This window comes from Pleurodeles waltl, chromosome 4_2 (genome assembly GCF_031143425.1).
Source record: "Pleurodeles waltl isolate 20211129_DDA chromosome 4_2, aPleWal1.hap1.20221129, whole genome shotgun sequence".
Classification (NCBI taxonomy): domain Eukaryota; kingdom Metazoa; phylum Chordata; class Amphibia; order Caudata; family Salamandridae; genus Pleurodeles; species Pleurodeles waltl.
This window is the reverse complement of record NC_090443.1, coordinates 47,935,796-47,957,369: the sequence shown is the minus strand read 5'-3', so window position 1 is coordinate 47,957,369 and position 21,574 is coordinate 47,935,796. Positions and strand designations below refer to the sequence as shown.

Genomic DNA, 21,574 nt, shown 5'->3' with positions numbered 1-21,574 from the left:
GTGGGATTCCCTACTCTACCCCTACATTTGGTTCTGGAAAGGTTTTCCCTTTCCCTCTCAAGGCTCCAAGAAGTCTGGGGTGAGAAAAGGCCAGTGTCCGGTGTGGGCGCTGGAGGCAAGCCGTTTAACATTTAGGTGGGGTTGGGTACAGCTCCGCATCCAACCATCCTGGCAGGATGGTGTAGTGAATCCTAGTTTGTTTTAATGGGATACAGGAGTTAGCTTAGCCTTTGGCTTGCAGTCTCGTGCCCCCATCACCTAGTGACTTTTACCCTACTTAGCTTGCTGTTTTACCACATTTAATTAAATCTTTCAAAATGTCTGCCTTGTTTTTAGTTAGGCCTATGTTTTGGTTTGGCGTTATCAGTGCCACCGCACTAAAGTATCAACATCAAGCGACAAAGATAAACTGTGGGTGTTCACATTAGGTACTTTCCTTCTTCAGGCTTTCGAGGGAGTTCTTCATATAAATTACCGTCCCGAGCATGTCTCGTTATCTATTGTTTGGTAACAGACCTACGTCAGGGGTCCAAGCAGATCGGTATAAATACTCCTCACTTAAACAGATAGTCAGAGGGATTTCAACCAGATGCGATCACTGCTATCAATGCTGCAGTTCACCTTGACACTGACCCAGTCTTCGAGTCCCTAGGGAGTCTCAGCTAGAGACCTCTTTTCAAGGTAACGAGGGTTGGGGGGCTCTTCTCACAGACATGGCATTGACAGATTAGGTTTAACATACCTGGCTCACTTTTAGGTTACACGTTAGGCTCATTATGCTAGGCTATAAGGACATATTTCACATCTCATGTCATTACATGTTATTGCAAGATGGTGGGGGTCTTTGTATTAATGACTCTTGTCTTTACCATTCTGTTTCTTGCACTGTTCATTCTCTTTTTTTTCCTCTCAAATTTTTATTTTTATTTCAGGTGAAAATATACAAACCTAATACAAACATTATGCCAAAGTAGCATTCAGCTGAAACAATCCACTTTCTTTGGGTGATCATATCACAAAAACCTTGGAATGTACAGCTTGATAACTTAAAAGCAGAATCAGCAACACATTGAATCTCATCTCTGTAGAATATTTTAACCATATCATAGTGACAATCATTTAATATAATGTATCCTAGATTATTATATTGGCAAGCTTTATTTCCCACCAAACTAACACCCTTGTTTATAGCGCTCTACCCTTCTAAATAGTTCCATGTAGCTGTAAATCTTTTTATGCTCCCAATACATTTAGAGTATGCTTCCACATACTGCTTAGTTCTTAACATTTTATTCCACCAATCCTGCATTGTAGGAACCATTTGAGTGCGCCAAAGCTGAAGTATTAGTGATCGGGCTACAGCAAAAATTATCGCTATAAAGTATTGTTGATATTTTATTAGCTGGCTTGTTTTCTCTGAAACTCCAAACAGAACTAAGCTTGGATCTAGCTGGATCCTGAAGTTGGAACTAAGGTTTATGAAATTATTTATTTCCAGCCAGAACTCTGTTAGTTTAGGGCAGTCTAAAAAACATGCAGCCAGTTCCCACGCCCCTCCTGATGACAACGAAAACATTGATCGGGAACTGCCGGAAATATTTGATGTATCCTCTCAGGAGTATAGTAAGCCATCCATACGGAAAGAAAATACATTCTTTTGTAGTTAGCTGCCTTCAAAAATGTATAACCTAATTCCGAAATAATTCTCCATTCCTCAATAGATATTAAACATTGTGTTCTAGAAATATGATCCCTAAAATCTGAAATTCTCGAATCGTGACTATCCACTAGAAGTCTATACCAATTCCCTGTACCAAGTACATTACTCTCGGTTAAGGCCCTCCTTAATGGATGTTCCAGGGTGTTTTCCCGAGGTATATTGGTTTTGATAAACCGGGATATCTGGAGAAAGCTAAGAAAAAGTCTAATTGCTGTATCCCCTAGCATATTTGTAATCTCTTCCCAAGTAATGTACCTGTTACTTAAAATTAAGTTGCCCATCTCTTTAAAACCCTCACTATTCCATTGGGCAATCACGGTTTCTGGAAGATATAATAAGAAATATTTACACTCTTGTAAGTGTAAATAAATATAACCTATTGGCATTTGATATATTTTTCTTAAGATCTCTAATCTCTTTCCAAAATCATATATATATTTCGAGTTTTTTTCGGAAGTTTCGTGGTTTCGATAAATGCTGGGAGACTTATTGCTGATTCTGCAATCATTCTTTTAACCAAAGAATTTTCCATGGTTCCTCCAGTAGCCAAGAATCGTGCCAATATATCCTGCAATGCAGCCGGATTATAAACTTGCAAATTAGGGAGTGCCAAGCGACCTTTCTTTATATTTAGTTGAATAACAAAGCCGTACCTTTGGGGCTTTCTTCCTCCACATAAAACATAGTATCATAGAATCGAGTTCACGAAAATAAGCGCTATTAATCCTAATAGGGACATTGTGAAATAAAAAAAAGAAATAACGGGAGAACTGACATCTTGATTAAAGAGACTCTCCCTACCAAAGTCAGCAGAAGAGCTAGCCATCTATCCAAGAGTGCTTGTACTTTTGCAAGCATCCTAAGATAATTAAGATCAAACAACTGTCCATATTGCTTCGGGACATAAATTCCCAAATACCTAATAGGTGCGGATGAATTTGCTTGCGATTGTAGTGTGTAAGGAAGATTCTCTATCCCTGCATTAAATAAAAGAACCTCCGTTTTACTTTCAGTAATCTTATAACCCCCTCTTTGAGTGAACTCATTGATCTGTTCCAGTACTCTTTGAATATTGGCAGTCTCTGGTTTTAAATTCAAAATAATGTCGTCAGCAAAGATTGATTACGGGCATATCAGCAATAGGAGGAGTGATTTCCTTTGAGTTACGTATTATCTGGGCGAGAGGTTCAATAAAAAAAAAAAGCAGGGAGTATGGTAGAGAGGGGTCATCCCTGTTTAGTATCTCTTTTAATCTGAATTGTGCCTCTAATCTTTGAGTTGATAACTATTGGAGACTGAGCACCCTGGTACAACTGCCTTATCATCTAAGTAGATTGCATTGGGAAGCCAAATTCTGTTAGGCAATGTAACAAGGCTCCCCAATTAACTAGATTGAAAGCTTTCTCTGCATCTAGCATTATCATTGCCGCAGGGATGATATTTGCAGAGAAATAGTCATTTGCCTGTATTAAAAAGTTTGTACAGGAACTCATCAGCCTGCCGGCTACAAAACCGTTCTCATCTTTATATATTAATTGCTGCGTGACTGATGTGGTCCTAATAGCCCAGATCTTTGTTAAAATGTTATAATCTGCATTCAGCAGACTGATGGGACAGTATGTATCAGGTTTCAGTTGATTTTTATCTTTTTTCAGAAAGCTAACTATTGTTGATTTTTTAAACGTTGCAGGAATTACTGCTCCCTCGAGTATTGCATTATATAGAACCGTTAAAAACTGTACAAGCTCTTCACAAAAAGTTCTATAAAATTCAACTGGAAATCCATCGCCCACGCAAGCTTTAGCACTTGACATTTTCTGGATAGTCCCTTTAATCTTGATTGGCGTAATCTTCTACACTATATCTTTTTGAACTTTCAACGAGATGTTGGGTAACTTAATAGATTTGTAATACTGTCCTAACTGTGCCAGTGAAACTGCATAATCAATATCATTAATTGTAGAATAATGTGTGATAAATACCAGAGCAATAGCCTCATCCTTAGTAAAAACTATGTTAGTATCGGGGAACAAGAACACAAACATCTTTTAGCTTTGCCCTAGTTTGACTAAGGTTCCACCTAGCCATTCCCTGACCTCCTGTTTTAATACATGTGTCTGTCGCCTTATCTATTGCCATCTGAAGTTTTTTCACTTGAAGCTCTCGCTGTCGCGTCTGAAATGCTTTAAGAGAGATAATTTGGCCCCTGGCTGACGCTTTGAATGCTTTCCATACGTTGAATGGGGATGAAGAATTCTAATTGAACTGGAAGAACTCCTGTATAAATGTACTCATGTCTGTGACCCACTGCTGATTACTAAGCAAATATCTATCAAATTGCCATCTGGGTCTTTCTTTGGTAACCAACTTGAGTTCTAGTGTCACTGAGACCACTGAATGGTTGGAGAATGCATTAGCCCTTATCTCCGACCCACCCTCTTCAATGTATGAGATTTTTTAAAAATCCATCCGTGAGGCGGTTCTATACTGATGCAAAAAACAAGCATATTGAGTAACTACTGGATATTCTTCTCGCCAGGGGTCAACTAACTAGAAATCACTTTTTATTATGTTCATAAGTCTTTTAGTTTTAGGTTTTAATTGCCCTTTTTATTTTAGGTATCCAACTTTATATCCTGAATGAAATTAAAATCCCCACCGATAATAAAGGGGCCTGTGGCACTCATAGTAATATTATAGAGTTTCGTTAATGACTCATTCCCATCTGTAACTGGCCCATAATAATTAACCAGATTAACCTGGATTCTGTTCATTATCCTAATCATTACAGTCCATGCACCTTATCGCAGATTGCAGTTTTGCTAAATAAAACCTATTGAAACCTTACTGCATCTTCTTCATTGCCTGTGTTTGATTGAGACATGCTGTTTGTGAGAAACGGGTAATCTCCGTTTAACCACAACACTCCCTGAGATGTCACTCTTGAGTCTATGAGTAAAGGCTGCCAAAAATCATCTTTTACTGTTTGGGTTTTTGGTGAGGTGCTGCTTGTGAGCAGGGAGGGTTGAGACGACAGTTGCGACTTGTGGGATTGGCACAGTCGCCTACAAACGCAAGTACTGTCATCCTTAAACCAGCAGTCTTGCCTAGAGCAAGAGTCAAACTACAACATGGCACCACCAACAATGGTATTTAGGCACTAATTTATGGACACCCAGACTATCACTCTCTCATACAACACGTACCCTAAGTACCATTTTACAGAGACGTTCATGGTCTTGGGGAAGATCCTCCTCAGCTGAACAGGGAGCACCTAATTAGGCTGTAGGTTGTTCGAGCTCGAACTCTTAAAAGGACTTTACTCCCCATTTGGTGTTCCATCTCTTATACCTATTATTATACAATATGGCTAACACCATAGACATTCCTGAATTGTTTTCTTCAACTTTGGCAGAACATACATTCCAGACTATGCACAACATATCAAGCCACTCTGACTTAATACGCCCTGATTTTTCTAGCAGACACTGGACAGTTGAACACACAAGCATCCTTAGAGAATTGCAACAGGACATGCTAGAAGCTAAACACTTACACACATGCGACAATAAAACAAATTTGGTCATCAGAATAATTGCTGGTGCAATTGGGTTCACTTATGTCACCTTAACGAAGGTGACACAGTGCCCATAGCATACAAGTCTCATTTATATTCTAATGCAGAACAACGTTTTGCACCCACAGACAAAATTCTAACTGAAGTTTAGATGGCTGTCATTAAGGAGAGGCCACTTGCCCAAGGGAAACGCATCAATGTCATTATCCCGGTGCCAGCCTTAGAGGCTGTCACCAAAGCAAGCATTCCTAACGCTAAAGCATTACATCCACGCTGGATTCAGGGGGCAACCTCCCTGACTGCCACCACTGTTAACTACACCTTTGATCCAAAACTTCAGACACAAGAATTTCTCCAATACGAACAGGAGAAACCAGCTCCTCTAGATATCTTGCCTCTTGACAGATACCATACTGTCATTAACACTGATGGTTCAGCACAATCAGCTGTAGGAACCAAACATCAATATTCAGCAGCTTGCACAGCCGTGAATTGAGTGATGGAGTTTTCCAACCTCACAGTAACTACATGCAGACCCTAATGGACTGCACAGCTCAGCTGGCTGAACTCAAAGCCCTTATTCTAGTGCTAGAACACAGAGCCAAGATTGCTGACTTTAATTGTCTGACTCATACCACTGCGTCCAGTCCTACAATGATTACCTCAATCATTGGAAACTGAACGAGATTAGAGACTCAAAAGGGAACACCATAAAACACAAAACATTGTGGGGGAGGGTGGCTGATCTCAAGGAGATGCTACTTTGTCCATGTTGTACATACATTGGGCTACCAACGTGTAGGAGTACACGTTGGTGGCAACACTTTGGCTGACGAAGCAGCCAAATCTGCAGTAGCTATGGCTTCTCTGGCTGCAGTGACTTGTTCACAGACGAGATTGGATAATGAAATTCTGACTGCTGTGAAAGTTCCTTCCAAAAGCATACCTTACAAAATACTCTTACCACATCACTGCACAGAATGTTGCTTATGCAACAATTCCTGGGGTTGGAGATCGAGTGATCCCCAAAGTGGACCAGAGATTAGATCAAAAAAGCAAGTCATGAGGGTGTCGCTTCTGCTCATGCTGGTATTTCGGCCACAGTAACACTTGTACAGAAACGCTTCTGGTGGCCAGGTCTATACAAACAGAAAAAACAGCAGGTCCTTAGTTGTGACATTTGCCAGCAAATTAAGGGCTCAAGCACAAAACGCCCACCGCAGACATCCCTCTTAGTGTCCAGCAGGCCACTACAATGTGTGTACTGGACCACTGCGGTCCACTCCAACGTGATGGTGCAGACAAATACATCTTAGTCACTGTAGATTCTTGTGGGTATGGCCACAGCGGTCGGCTGACACTCAAACTGTTATAAAAGACTGCTAATCTTTATTGGTACATATGCAGTTGCAGCATTCCATTTGGAACAAGGCCCTGCATTTGCCTCTTAGGCATTGAGGGATACCATGGGGACAATGGGTGTTGAACTCCATTACTCCTCACCATACCATCCCAAGGGAAATTTGGTGGTGGAGAGGCAGAACCGTGATCTAAAGCAGTCCTTAACAGCTAGAGTATTAGGTTCTGGTTACAGCTCGCTTCATCACCTATATGGGGACAAGAGAGCATTGAATAATCTGCCTAGACTGTCCTTGGGGGGGGATGCACTCCCTATGAGGTTCTCATTGGGACACCCATGTATGTCCCAGATCTTGAAGGCCCTGGTTTGGTGGTAGCAGACACCTTTTGACATAAATGAACATCTCACTGTTTTACCAGAGCTTCAGCAATTTCATGATGATAAATCATCCGCCAGTGCTGCCACCTTAGGAATAAGGGATTTACCAACAACTTCCACTGGCTGTATTCCTGAAGTCGGGGTTCTGGTTCGTGAGAAGATCACTGTGAAGAAGGAATACGGTTCATCTTACAGAGCACCGGTCCCAGTCCTGGAAATATAAGGTACCAGAACTGTCATCCTACTAATGCTGCCTGGTTCCAAAGGAAAAAGATTAATTTCCATTGACGACGTCAAACTTCACCATGTGGCTGATCCTGCACAGTAGACCCAGAGGTCCCTTGGGTAGTTCCCGGTCCCCTCTCACTACCCAACAAGACATACCTCTTCAAAGTAGAAATAACAACACTACTTCGGACTACACAACAATGTCCAATGATGATACAGATACCTCCGCGACCATGAGGAAGGTTGAGAATGAGCTCTTGCTGATTCCAGTTACCACTTCAACTACAGTACCTGTCCAAGATTTAGCTGTTTTCTACACCAACAATACACGGACTGACAACACCATCCACTATGAGCCTCCAAGCAAAGTGGATCCATCCACCAGTAATGCACCTGCTCCTGCGTTTGCAAAGACTGCCTCTGGTTACTTCATCGACTTTTCTTCAGACTCGTCCACTCTAGTAATTGAAAATGTTTCAAAGACATGTAAGCTGTACCTATGTCTTAAAAATAACTATTTAATACACCCATGGAACTATTTATGGTTCTGCTTGACATTGTTTGCATTTTGTTCTACGGATTGGGTTTGTGATTTTTTTTTAACTTCTAAATGGTCATTACCTTCCTGAACGCTCCTCAGTTGAGCTTGTGGATGAAGTATTAACTCCATATCATTCCTCACATAAGGTCCTAAGAGACATGTCCCATGTAAACATTTCAGCTGTGCCAATTCCTGATGGGATCGTGTGGGACAACATTCCATTTGACACGTAAAGGCCTACTGAAGTCATTCATATTCCATAGGTATTCAAAATTTCTATGACAGATGTAATGACACCTGGTGTTGTATCTGATGATTGGGATGTCCAGACAGTTGATTCTATGTTAACTGAAATGAAGAACTATTCAGTATTTGAAAGTGATGATGTGTATGTAAATACAATGAATTATGGGGAAATGTTCTTTGACATTAATTGGCGACATTACTACCTGCACCCTGCCACTAGACACAGACCAGTGCTTAACTACACACAGTGGAAACACTGTTCAACACCACCTTGAGGAGCCCAAAACGTTATTTAGATAAATTTACTTATTTGCCTGGGCATGACACGAAACACCCAGAGTCATTATTTTGAACTACCTCCTTCAAAAATTAGGAAGATTTTGCTAACTGATACAAAGCTGATTTTTCAGATTCCTTTGTTTCCCGTCTTGCAGTTGAAGGTTACGAATATTGGAGGAACACTGTTGATTTGAAGAGTGTATGGGGAACACAAGATTGGCAAATACAGGGTAGGGAAGCTTTATTTAGAGCATGGCTGATTCCTGTGCAAATGATCTTTTTAAATGACACCATTCAACAGACATCCTGTCTGGGGTTAGCAATAATTATGGAAATGAACACACCCTGTATCCCCCGACCGGCAAAGTTTAATGATTGGCAAATCTTCCTGAATGTCACAGAGGAAGAGCTAGATGCAAAGGTTCAGGCTGGTACCTATAACTCTTCACTTTCCAGTCCCGGCGGGTGTTTAATTTGGCCAATAGACACCAATGGATGTCAGGCACATTTTTAATTTCTCAGGGGGTTTCAAAATTAGATGGCCAGACCCTCGCTTCATCTCAGGTCAACACATGGGTATAGTTACAACATACAGTGTGGGTAAACTGTGCCAGCAATGGGTACAGTCTAACACGTTAGCCGCAGTTAAGGAACATCTGAACACTCTTTCCGCAGCTATAGACTTGCAGGACTTTGTTAGGTCCTCGGAAGCCACACTCTAAAAGATTCATCTATACTATGTATAATGAGATCTGAAAGCTTTCTCAGATAGAAGCTGCTGCGTGTTTAAAGCAAATAGACAAGGAAAACTTAGAAAAGGCTTTAGCTATTGTCGATAATGGCATGAACACTGTCCAACAGGATTTATTCCCTAACAAACAGTGTCATCTGCGATTGGTATTATTCAGACAGACATGTCCCTTTTATATCATGGACAAAGTCAGCTGCGTTCCATCATGCAGTTAGGTTGGACTTTGAAAAATGGCCGAATTCCATGGAAGTCCATTAATGGTAGTGAATTGCTCACCGCCTTTAATTTATCCACAGAACAGACAATGGTTAAAAGTGAAGCAAGTTTCACCATGCTTCACAGAGAAATTAGAAAAGTTGCCTTTCACAGTTGCAGAATGCCCTTCAACAGTATGGCTCCTACACGGTATCATTAATCTGCCCATTACCACTTTTCGTTTTTCAAAGTGCCTGAAACATCTTGCCATGGGCAGGTACGAGCGACTAGGCAATAGCTATATTATAGAAGAGTGGGAGTTGCCCTTTGATTACAAATGCCTGAACGGCGAATCAGAGGTCTTTCTCAGCGGAAGCGAATGTGAGACTACTGGCAGTCATTCAATAATCTGCAAGCAGGTGTCCCTTCACGGCCTTTGCAATGCGGTGGTCACGAACTTGGCCTGTTTTCTGAAGGGTACTCCCGTCCCTTGGATTCAACCAGCTTTTAATGTACTTTCAAATGGAAGTTATGTGGTGCTGAGCTACCAAAGCTGTTGCAGTATGCGACCAGGAATTGCCTACTCAATTTCAGTCTCTAAGGTCATTATGTGTTGTGGACAAGTTTTATCCCCCCCCCCACCCACACACGCGAGATAAAAGTATCAGAAATGTGGCCTCACATTTGTTAATGTACATTATGACAAGCTGAGCAGACTAAAGGCGCTACTGTTTCAAAAACTAGTCGCATTGACATCAGCTAGAGAGACGTGTGCTCTCCAGTTTGCAAGATCATCAGCCGAGATACAATCCCTATTAAATACCAACTTCCCCAAGCACTTTGGAGAATATTCAATGCCTCGAGCACTACTGGAATTGTCCACTTCTTTAAGGCTGTTTGGTCTGGATTTGTGTCCATCTCCCAGACTGTCTTTGGAGTCATCCCATCGGCCATCCATTCACTCTTTTCAAGGGTGTTTGGCGGCTTTCCTATAATTTTGGCATTCATTGACAGAATACTACTATTTCTTCAGATTTGCAGTGGTTGTGTCTTTCCAGCTACGCAAAGCAATGGAGCCGCTGCTACCAGCTCAACTGTGCTGACATGGTTCAGGTCTTCTATGCTTCCTTGGAGGAATTGGAGGGTGACTGGTCATTGTCATGCCGACCACTCCTGTGGTGCGTGCAACCAGTCTTTCGCTGCGTATGGTGCCTCTTCGAACACTTGCCTACAGTGTGTCTTGCTGTTACGCCAGTGCCTCCTGTGGACCAAACACTGCTGATGTCCCGAATGAGGGTTCATTCACGGTCGTCCCCCTTGAGACTAAGGCTGATTCGCGAGGCCACTTATGAGCCAACATTGGTGAACGATCTGGCTCTTTTTGGCACTATGGAGGATGCCACTCCTGCAGGTGGACCTGCACAAGAGGCTACTATGCACTACTACTCCGTGGATCAGTCTGCCTATCCTGTGATCGACCTAACATCTGACGATGTGGCCTCTTTCCTGAGGTCCTTTCCATTCAATGGCTTCGAAGATGCTCTTCAAGATCAGGACTATTGTTGGAAACATTGATGACTGGTTTATTATACCAAATCCAAAATTTACATTTATTACCCTTACTTTGGCCTGCTGTGCTTGTCATGATCGACATTGTATCTCTGTATGTTTTTTTAGCTATTAACACGTTTTTAAATGTGATTTTTTTTAATCCGTTTTAATGCTTTTAGGTCAGAGCACTTTTTAGAATTGGATTCATTCACCTTCGGTGGCGTCAAGTTATGGCGTCCTACTTGCTATGGCAATGGGGAGGGTGTAGTGAGTCCCAGTTTGTTTTAATGGGATACAGGAGTTAGCTTAGTTTGCAGACTCGTGGCCCCGTCACCTAGTGCCAGATGCCATCGCTGCTATCGATGCTGCACGTCACCTTGACGCAGACCCAGTCTTTGTGTCCCTACGAGTCTGAGCTAGAGACCTCATTCAAGGTAACGATTGGGGGGGGAAGGGTGGGCTCTTCTCACAGACATGGCATTCCAGATTAGGTTTAACATACTTAGCTCTCTTTTAGGTTAGAAGTTAGGCTCATTATGCTAGGGTATTAGGACATATTTCACATCTCATGTCATTGCAAGATGGCGGGGGTCTTTGTATTAATGACTCTTTACCATTCTTTTTCTTGCACTGTTCATTATCCTAATCATTGCAGCCCATGCAACTTATTGCAGTTTTGCTAAATGAAACCTACTGAAACCTTACTGCACCTTCTTCATTGCCTGTGTTTGATTGAGACATGCTGTTTATGTGAGAAAGAGGTAATCTCTGTTTAACCACGACACTCCCTGAGATATCACACTCTTTAGTCCATGCGTAAAGGCTGCCACAAATCACCTTTTACTGTTTGGGTTTTTGGTGAGGTGCTGCTTGTGAACCGGGAGGGTTGGGACGACAGTTGTGACTTGTTGTAGGATTGGCATAGTTGCCTACAAACTTAAGTACTGTCATCCTTAAACCAGCAGTCTTGCCTAGGGCAAGAGTCAAATTATGACAATGGACCATCGTGGCCACACCTAATCCGCTTTGCGGCACTGTCTGGCAACAATATACAAACCCCAACAGCAGAGCCTTTTACAGTTATGAGACCCAGGGCACCGACAGAATGCACAAAACCTTAGGACATTAAGAGTTTTTCACTACCAGGACATTAAAAAACGTAAACTCACATGTCCTGCTTTTTTAATGCAAGGCACCGTCCCCTGTGAGCCTTTAGGGCCTACCTTAGGGGTGATCTAGATGTAGTAAAAAGGAAGATTTAGGCCAGGCAAAGGGTTTATTTTGACAGGTGGAAATGGCAGTTTACACCTGCAGTAATGACTGACATGTTTTAAAAGCACCAGCAATTTAGCAATGGTTAACAGTGGTAAAGTGCACAGAGCTCTAACACCAACAAAATAAATTCAGCAAACATGGAGGGGTGAAGGCAAAACATTTGGGGTGAGTCTACAGAGAGGACCAGGTCAAACACTTCAAGACTTTTAATTTGTTGTTCGGATTAGCTTGTAATTTTTCAAATATATCCACTTGTAATTTGGTATTCAAACTACCCAACCAACTCTTTTAAATTCTGTAGGCCATTGTTAGGTGGATACCTTTTACCTGAAAATACTACACAACAAGCAACGGCCCAAGTAGGATTTTTTTTTTCTCCACACAGCATACAGAAAATGGTGTTGTGATAGCGGTGATAAGCATACTAAAAAGTGATTAAAAAGGAAACAGAACAAATTACTCAAACATTTTAGCTTTATTCTGACAGCTACAAAATTGTCATTTTATCACACCAAACACTGTCAACATACATAAATATTTAGTTTTATGCCCAAGGGCCCTCTCACTTGACAACATGCAATGAAAGTTTAGGGGCATTGGTGTCCACTCTCAAAGCCATGGGTTTGAGGCAGAACAGTGAAAGCATTTGTGAAAGCTTCTCAAAAGGTCTGCAAGTTGCTTTAGTTGCCATTGTAGTGTTGTCACTAAGTGCAATATGCTGAAGGCATATGTTGAGGGTGACAGCAAGCATGCAAGTAAGCAAGTCGTAGCGAAGCTTACCTCAAGAAAAAATTCCAGTTCTTTGCTCCATGCTGCTGTGATGTCTCAGACAAGTTTCAACAGGACTTCTGGTGTTGGCTGCCCTAGTAGAACGCACCCTGTTAGATGGTTTACCTACTTCAAAATACACTAGCTCGATTCATACTCAGCCATTCATAAAAAGGGTTTGAGGAGACTAATTTGGAAAGCTGGACAGGCAAATTTTAATCTACCCAGATTAAACATTACTCCTCTTTAAAACACTGGCATGGGCTGCAGAAAAATACCATCCCTTTCCTGGCACTTCATAAACTTTGTTTCATTGTGCATAAACACGAATATTAGCATTTTTTCCATTTTAATCACGATTCATGCTGTTGAATCAATGGAGCATCTAATAACTCAAACATCTAAATGATATCCAGCTCAAACCAATAATAGCAATTTGAAAAAAGTGATAGGAAACTAAACTAAATAACTTACTCAGATTGCACTTAGTTTGCTTTTATTGTGGGGTGTATATATGTAAGGCGCGAAAATAGTCATATAGAACTGAATATTTTGCATTGCAGCAGGATAAATAACCATCATGCAAAGATACAGATATGCAGGTAGGTCTAACACAAGAACTAAAACAAGCATTTACAATGCAACAGGTCTTGCATTTGCTTGAGTTAGAGCTATTGGCATTGTAAATTCATAACTGGACTTTTCTTGCTACATAAATTGGCCAACCACACCTCATAATTGTCTTTTCCCGCCATATAATTCCAGTGGCCTCGCATATAACTAAACACTTCCATTTACATTCTTCTTCTATCAGCAGCAAAAAAAATGAAAATGTTGCCATTTAGCATCCTATTTTAAATATGCCATGTTAATTCCAATAGAATACCGCTTTCACTACCCCATCATCGGAGTTGCTGGCACAATTCCCCCCAAAAAAAGACACAAGACAGCCACAGAGGGGGAACATCCTTTTTTACGACTTTTTTTTTCCCGAAAGTCGTGGTTAACGAAAGCGCAACAACGCTTTTTTTTAACCACGACTCCGGTATTTTGTGCCTTAACTACGTATGTTCTGAACAACGAACATGCGTGGTTAAGGTACAAAGAAGTGAGTTAGCGAAGGTAAGTGGTGGGTTTAGGTTGTTTTAGGTTTTGGGGTGGGGGGGCATTTTTGGTTTTGGGGAGTGGGTGGGGGGGTCAGGGGGTTTTAGGTTTTAGGGTGGGGTTGGGGGGTGGGGCGTTTTTGGTTTTGGGGAGTGGGTGGGGGCCAGGGGGTGTTAGGTTTTAGGGTGGGGTTGGGGTTGGGGGGTGGGGCTATTACAATGATACTACAAACAAGGCCCATAAAACAACTTCTCCCAGCTGTAAAACAAAAGCTCCAGCCATGAGAATGTTTTGAAAGATAATGAACGGTGGTAGGGGTTATTTTGTAGTCCCCACTAACAGTGTAGGGAGCCAGAGATAATGTAGACAGAAATAGCACATTGTGGTCCATGTTTTGAAGGTGGTACCATTGTCCTGGGACCACCACAGGCTGAGTTATGAGCAAAATATTTTGTAAAAGTAATGGCCTGCAAAGCATTATGGGGCAAGATTCTGTGCCACGAATATTTTAATATGTTGATATGACTGTAATGCTAAGTCCAGCCCCTAGAAGCCCCGCAAAATGAAAATAGCATTTATAAGAAACATGGTCATGTTACTGTATAGTTAGCCCCTAGAGGGCATAACCACACAAAACACAGCAGAAAGTAATACAGTGGAACCATATATTTAGCCCCTAGTGGGCATAGTACATACACATATTCAGGGCTAACAGGTCTATAGCAATGATATTACAAAGAAGGCCCTTAAAACACAACCTCCTCAGCGGTAAAACAAAAGTTTCAGTCATGAGAAAGATTAAATAGACACTTAATGGTGGGAGGGGTTATTTTGGGGTCACCACTAACCTAGTGTGGGGACCCAAAGATGATGTTAACTGAAAGAGCACGTTGTTGTGTACGTTTAATTGTGGTCCCATTGTCCTAGGACCACAACAGGCTGAGTTATGAGCAAAAATGTTTTAAATACAAGAATGCTTGCAAAGCATTATGGGACGAGTTTCCCAAGTGCACTGAATATTGTAGTACTGACTCTTCCGCTGTGCCGGGAAAGCCACTTTTGCTTTGAGCATTTCTGTTTTAGTAAAGCATTCACCAATTTCAAATGTTTTAAGAGGAGAATCACACAAAATGACTGATTAGGTAACTGTGAAAAATATAACTAGTGCTCGAATACCACTGACTGAGTTCATGCTATGAGTGCCACGGAGCTCGAGAGACAAAAGAAATAGCTTTCCATGTGTTGAAGTATATCGGCAATAATCCATATAAGAGGGGCAGTCTGCAAGGCGTTACAAAAACAGCATCAAGGAGGGCCAAACGTAAAGCAATTACCAATGACATTAAGTGATTTTTGAAAGACAAGCCCATGAATGTGTTAAAGTGATGGGCGTGAGGTGGGCATGCTCAAAAGCCCACTATATTTAAAACAGGTCACGAGCATGCTCGCTCGACTATGCAAGTAACAAGCAAATATACAAAAATGAGTACCACAGTGATGTGAAGCGACGGACAGGGAGTTTAGGCTGGTAGGAAGATTATGATGAAGAGGGTTCAGAGTCCTTATCTAAAGTGTCTCACTGAACAAATAAGCCCGAGTTTCAAATGGAAGTAATTCCAGAGTTTCAGTCCATAAACAGAGAAGCATGTTTACACTTTTTTTTTTTATTTATTTATTCTATAGAGTGTTTTGCATTTACAGCCTGGCCAAGGAGGGCTCCTAATCCTGCCCATTCTTCCAGACATATTGCATTTAAAGGAGATGTAATTTGGTTTTCTCAACTGGAGTGCCATGCAACATTTGAAATAGACTCTGGTAGGGTGAGACAGAGATATCAGATTTTTCATGGTAGGGAGAAAGACTCAAACTTCCTCTGGTCCGTGATTAGTAAAGCAGTTGCATGAAGGGCTGCTTTGTTTAGGTATATGAGGATTCTAGAAGACAGCAGGTATTCCACTGTCAGCTATGACAGAATGAGGGACAGGACTGTGGATTGGCAGTTTGCAGAAAGGAGGTAGGATTGAATTTTTTCGCAGTAATGTAAGCTGGAACTACGGTATGTATGCCTTTTTGTTAATATGGTCCCTGAAGGGTAGAAAGGATCAAGGAGAATACCTAAGAATTAATCAGAGGATGAAATGGAGAGAGAAAAGCAGTCTATCTTCATAATGTTGCACCACACATCTGCGTAAGGCATCCAGTGGTTCCTCTACTCAGGAGAACAAACGCAGTCTTTGTAGCATTTTAGATATAACGCACGCATCCAGGCTTGAAAGACATCAATGAAGGATCTGAGTTTAAAGATATTACTAACTTGACAACACTTTCAGGTAGAGTTGGATTTCATTAGCAGACTGGTGGACTGCAATGTCGTGGTGGCTGAGGAGTACTACAAGTGCATCCATGTACAAGATGATTTTCATGGGCAAGGCAATAGAGACATGTGGAACTTCAAAGGAGAACGGGATTAATTAAGGGATATCTGAAAGATTCAATCATGTTTTCTGTCACTAAGGTATGACATACACCAATTTAAAACAGTGTTGATGATGCCCATGGTGATTGGGGTGTTTTAAGTAAGGCTTTGACACCAATAGTACCAAAGGACTTTGATATGTCAAACAGCATCAGTAGATATGGATCACTATTATCAGTGAATGAAACCATATCATTTACTAACTGGGTGGTAGCTGTCTTAGTAACAAGATGAGGCCAAACACAACATTGGTAGGGTTGAACGTCTAGGTGCTCGACGCTGATTAGATAGTTATCTTTTAAGAATTTTCCCAAGTAAGGGAACCACAGCTTAATTTGGCAGTTGCAAAGCTCATCTTGGCCAAGGCTGGATTCTATGATTAGGAACAGATTTCATCAGATACCTGGGAGGAGAGACAGGTTTATGCTGCCAGCAGATCTTCAAAAGAGAGGGATTTAATGATTAACTGTGGAATGAGGTCTTAAAGTAGTCAAGGACTCCATTTTAAGGTTTTGAAGGTATGCCAGGGAATAGTAAAGCAGGACTTGCACTATGAATGGTGAAATTGTCAATGAGAAGACCAACTGGGTCACCTTTTCTCAATAAAACATTAATTAATGTCCGGTGATTTATGCACAGAATGATGACTAGGGATAGCAGAAGGAGGTTCAAGCAGAGTTTGAAAGTTTTAAATAATGCCTTACTTCCGTTGTTCACCTTAAGCATGGTTTCTAAGTAATATATGGTGCTGCAGGCGCTACATGCTATTGGTAAAGTAAGATGCAAATTAGATTTATTCCTTGTCTTTTGCACGTTTGCATTAGTGTTCAGTTTTATGCATACCAAGGTGCACTGGGATTAGAGTTGACCCTTTCCTGGCGCAAAGGGACACAAATCAAAGGTCTCGAAGGGTAACTTTCTGTGAGAAGTGTCCTAATATCAACCTAGTAGTAAAAGGGAGCACCAGAAATCAATGTGTATGATAAAGTCTAACAGAAAGTTCTTAAATAATTGTCTGATTACTGCAGATAGATTTAGTTGGCTACTGTGGGCAGATTTGAAGATAGCAATATAAAGAGGAATTGTGAGATAGTCAGGCCAGTCAAAAGGAAGTGAGTCTTGGCAGCATGGGCAAGGCAGAGAAAACTAGGTTAAGTTGCCTTTGGGGTGTGTCATAACAATGATATGAAACACCAGTTTGATCAAGGCAATGATTTTCAGAAAGGCTCCTTTGATGTCTTTAGTGGTATTGGCCTATTCTAAAGTGGGGTGTTAAAATCGAATGAGGCAGAGGCTGAACAGATGAATCAGAGAAGTCAGCAAGTGTTTGTTGCATGAGAAAGTCATAGATGAAACTAAAAAGCAACAGAAAAGGCGGTGGAAGAGTTAGTCTGGCACAAAGGTGTTCAAAAGGGGAGAAGGATGATGCAGAGAAACTAATAACCTGGATGGATATCCTTTGGATGAGGGCAAGGCCACCATCTCTTGTCAGATGAGTGTGAGCTAAGACAATTTTCATTTTGACTGGGGTATCAGGACAGCAATGTCAGGAGCTCAGCTCTGTACTGAGCAAGCACACACCAACTGCATGTACAGCATGCATGAAACATAAGATTCTGAGGTTTAACTTGGACATAGTCATATTAACAGATGAAGGATGATAAATTGAATAGGCTTGTAGAGATTTGAAGTTGCACAGCTTCTCAGATCTCTACTGCATGTGCTCAAACCTCAGAAGGAATTAATCCTCAAGAATTAAGTTTCCCAGAAAAAACAAGTTTTGGAATAGTGAGAAGGAGTGTGCCTAGGCACCGAGTTTAACACTCCAGCTGGCAAATGAACAGCGGCCTTGCAATCTCACCTTTGACCCTCCTAGAAGTTGGAAACGTTTCATGGTGATCACTGTAAGGCATGAGAAAAGTTGCATCAATATAAAAGTTATGACCGTGAAATAGTGCACACTTAATAACTGTACTGTAGAATAGCAAAGCCAAAGAGCAAACCAGCGTGCCTACTCCCATCCAAAATGCCAACACTCCGTACAATGCTGCTATATGGCTGATGAGCCCATAATAAGGGCAAACCAGACCTAGGTTGCTCGATTTCCCGTTCAGGGAGGACCTGGCCTGGCAGTTCGGGCTGGACCGTTCTCACTGGAGCAGGCTCAAGGCTGATTTGCATATGGTGGGGCTAAACTGAGGTCGCAAGGTCAGCGAAAAACTATGGACTGGGATGCGGCCAGAGTGATCACCAGTAGCGTGTAGTAGTGAGATTAAGTTGAGCATGTCATCCAAGTGTGACAGGTATGCCCAGACGGGACCGTTGCCCATTGTGCCACTGGAATCAAGCTTCACCTAGCTGATGGGCCCTTAATAAGGGCTAAACCAGTCTTGGGTTGTTTGCAGTCCAGTTCAGGAAGGCACTTGCCTGGCAGTTTGGGCTGGCCTGTTCTCATTGGAACAGGGTCAAGGCTGATTTGCATATGGCTGGGTGCAAACTGAGGTAGCTTGGTGGGCAAAAAACAATGGATTGAGATGCAGCTCCAAGAGATCGCCAGTGGCTTGGATTAATTCAAGCATTCCATCAATTACTGTTTTTTATGCTCTAGTTAAGACACAAGCAGAAGCTGGAGATGGTCCTGCAGAGTAATGTTGCTGTCCATTAGAGACGGTTCTACTGGATTGAGACAGCTCCAAATATCATAAAGACAGTAGTGCTGGTGTACAAGTACTCTCCTGTGTGGACAAGATGTACTACACTTACTTGTTAGACCAAAATATCACTGGTCTGTGACATTTTGTTCTGGTCCATGTTTCCTTACAGAATTTGCTAGCTTGGTGTAGACCAACTGTCAGTATTTTCTGTTTTGCAGATTTGTACAACAGGTCTAATACTTTGCCTTAACTACATGGTCAGCTAATAAGTTCGAAGAGCAGAAGGGCAGTTCTATCAACCTATCTTCAAACATTAGAACAAGTATTGGCAAAGCTAATAGGGCTCACCTAGGAGAGCTACTGCCTCTTCTGTCTTTTCTTTGTGCTTTACAGGATCAAAGATGCATGAAGGACAATTTTAAAAAAAGGAATAAAAACAAATCACAATCAAGTGGATGCTGAGCTGTGTAAAATGACTCAACTCAGAGGTTGCTTTATTGCGCTTTTATTAACGTAAATGGCATTTGAGTAGCAAGCCAGGGAGAGCAGCAACATGGAGACGAGCGGGGGTTCACAGAAGAACAAGGACAAGAGGGTACAATGGGGGAATTTAGGTGCGCCGAAGAACACTGGCGAGAAAGGGCAACACATAAGGACAGGTGGGGGCTACAAGTCCAAGGGTGGGAGCATGACATGGGGCACAGTAAGTCATGGGTGAACATCGGGGACAAATAGGCCTATGGACAGAAGCACGCAGACAAGAGAGCAGAGTGTGAAACGGAGTGTGGGGAGTGGTGAGAAGCAAATGAGGAATACTGCTTGCAAACACATGCACTCCCCAAGTAGTGCAGCAAGAAAAAAGTAGCTCCCAAAACACGAGCTGTGGAACGACAAGTCCTTGGGCTATGTTTGAGGGAAGGTCCAAAAACTAGAAGACAAGTTAAGCCAACACGCACTATTGGAAGAGAAGCAAGCAAATGAAAGGGATGATAAAGCCAACCAATGGGTGGGCTTTAAGCCCAGTGTAGGGGAACAAAATTTCTTGCAAGCGACAGACTGGACCTAAAAATGGAATGGGGACACTGCAGTAATTGTTTTACTCTTCCAGTTACCATATATCAACTGAAAGTCAATTTGGGGCTCAGAGGTTGGAGTACTTATTGATTTCATATATCCTAATGAGATTTACTTTTTCAGTTATAATAAATACAGTTACTTATATGTATTTATGCATCAGTACATGTCCAGCACCAAATCTAGATGAGGAACAATGAAAAGTCCAAGAGAGGCAAAAGCCTAAGAAACGTTTGACAAAGTTTACAGATAGGAGGTGGCTACTGAAGCGGGCACCTTTGGGCTACACTCTTAAGGGCAAAGGGACATACGTGGTGAGGGTTGATACTTTGGGCAATCCCTGCCACTAAATTGCCCATGGTCCTCCTTATTTCTACAGCAATAGCAAGAAAACAAAAAGATTCTACTGCTGTTTTAGGTAACAACTTAATCAGTTTAGTCTCGCCAACTACCTCATAAACCGAACTGCCGCCAAATCAACAGTTCCCCCTTGAGACATAATGAAGAGAGATTTCCAGCTAATGAGCTCTGTCACTTACATGAGGATCTACCATGGGCAATGGAACAAAATATCAAGTACTCAGTTATAGAAACATTGTAGTAAGTTTTTATTTGTATGATTAATTAAAATCTTGGCAAAAAGGGGGCTGGGGGGAGTAACCAGAATACATAATGCAGTCTCATTCAAGATACATACTTGAAACACATATACTTGACACTTTACATAAAACTGTTAAAACTATTGTAAACATCATGTCCCTTTAAAGTGCTATAAGATTTGAGTTCATTAGGATATAAGGTGAAAGTAGGGGGGGGGGGGGGGGGGAGACAGGAATGCGTAAACTCTTCATGGTACTTTACGTAATCCATCAACACTACTATAAGTATATAATTATTTTAACATGCCACGAGATTTAGGCCCATCAAAAAACGAAGTGCCAGTAAAGGAAGAGCAGAAATATGTAAATCTTTCAAAGTGCATTATTATGATTGAACCCTCTGGCTCTGCATACAGTACCAATGTTTAATGCATTACTCACATATATTGACGCTATAAAGCTGTACAGTTGGAATTCGTTTAGGCATAAAATTCTCATGGCTTGTCTAAAATGGTGCAATTTATGCAGAGGTGATCATTAAGTCTTTATAATATACTAAAATACTTTAAAATGTAATGATGTTGAGTTCGTACCGAGCTTCCGTGATGGACATTAACAGCACTATAAAGCCCTATGGAATTTAAAAGAGGGGGCCTAGAAAACTCATGTAAAGCCAGTTAGATATTTAGCATGTAGGCTTAAAAATTTCACCAGTTTAGAAATTATCTGCGGCTCAGACGGGTCAAACACTTTCATAACTGCTGGCTGACAGGAGCGGATCCCACTCATAACAAAAAC

General features: G+C 41.5%; 1 protein-coding gene across 6 annotated transcripts in view; it reads right to left on the bottom strand.

Annotated features, from left to right (window-relative positions):
• Positions 1 to 21,574, bottom strand: part of PAN2 (poly(A) specific ribonuclease subunit PAN2) — a 415,349-nt gene that overhangs the window by 378,396 nt on the left and 15,379 nt on the right. For 2 of the 6 annotated variants that reach the window (XM_069230604.1, XM_069230607.1), the window contains exon 2: positions 12,882 to 12,964. The exons of 2 other annotated variants lie outside the window; for them this stretch is intronic. The gene's annotated coding sequence lies outside the window, so the exon portion shown is untranslated. The remainder of the gene's footprint in view (positions 1 to 12,881; positions 12,965 to 21,574) is intronic. 2 more of the 6 variants (XM_069230606.1, XM_069230609.1) reach the window with 1 other exon arrangement.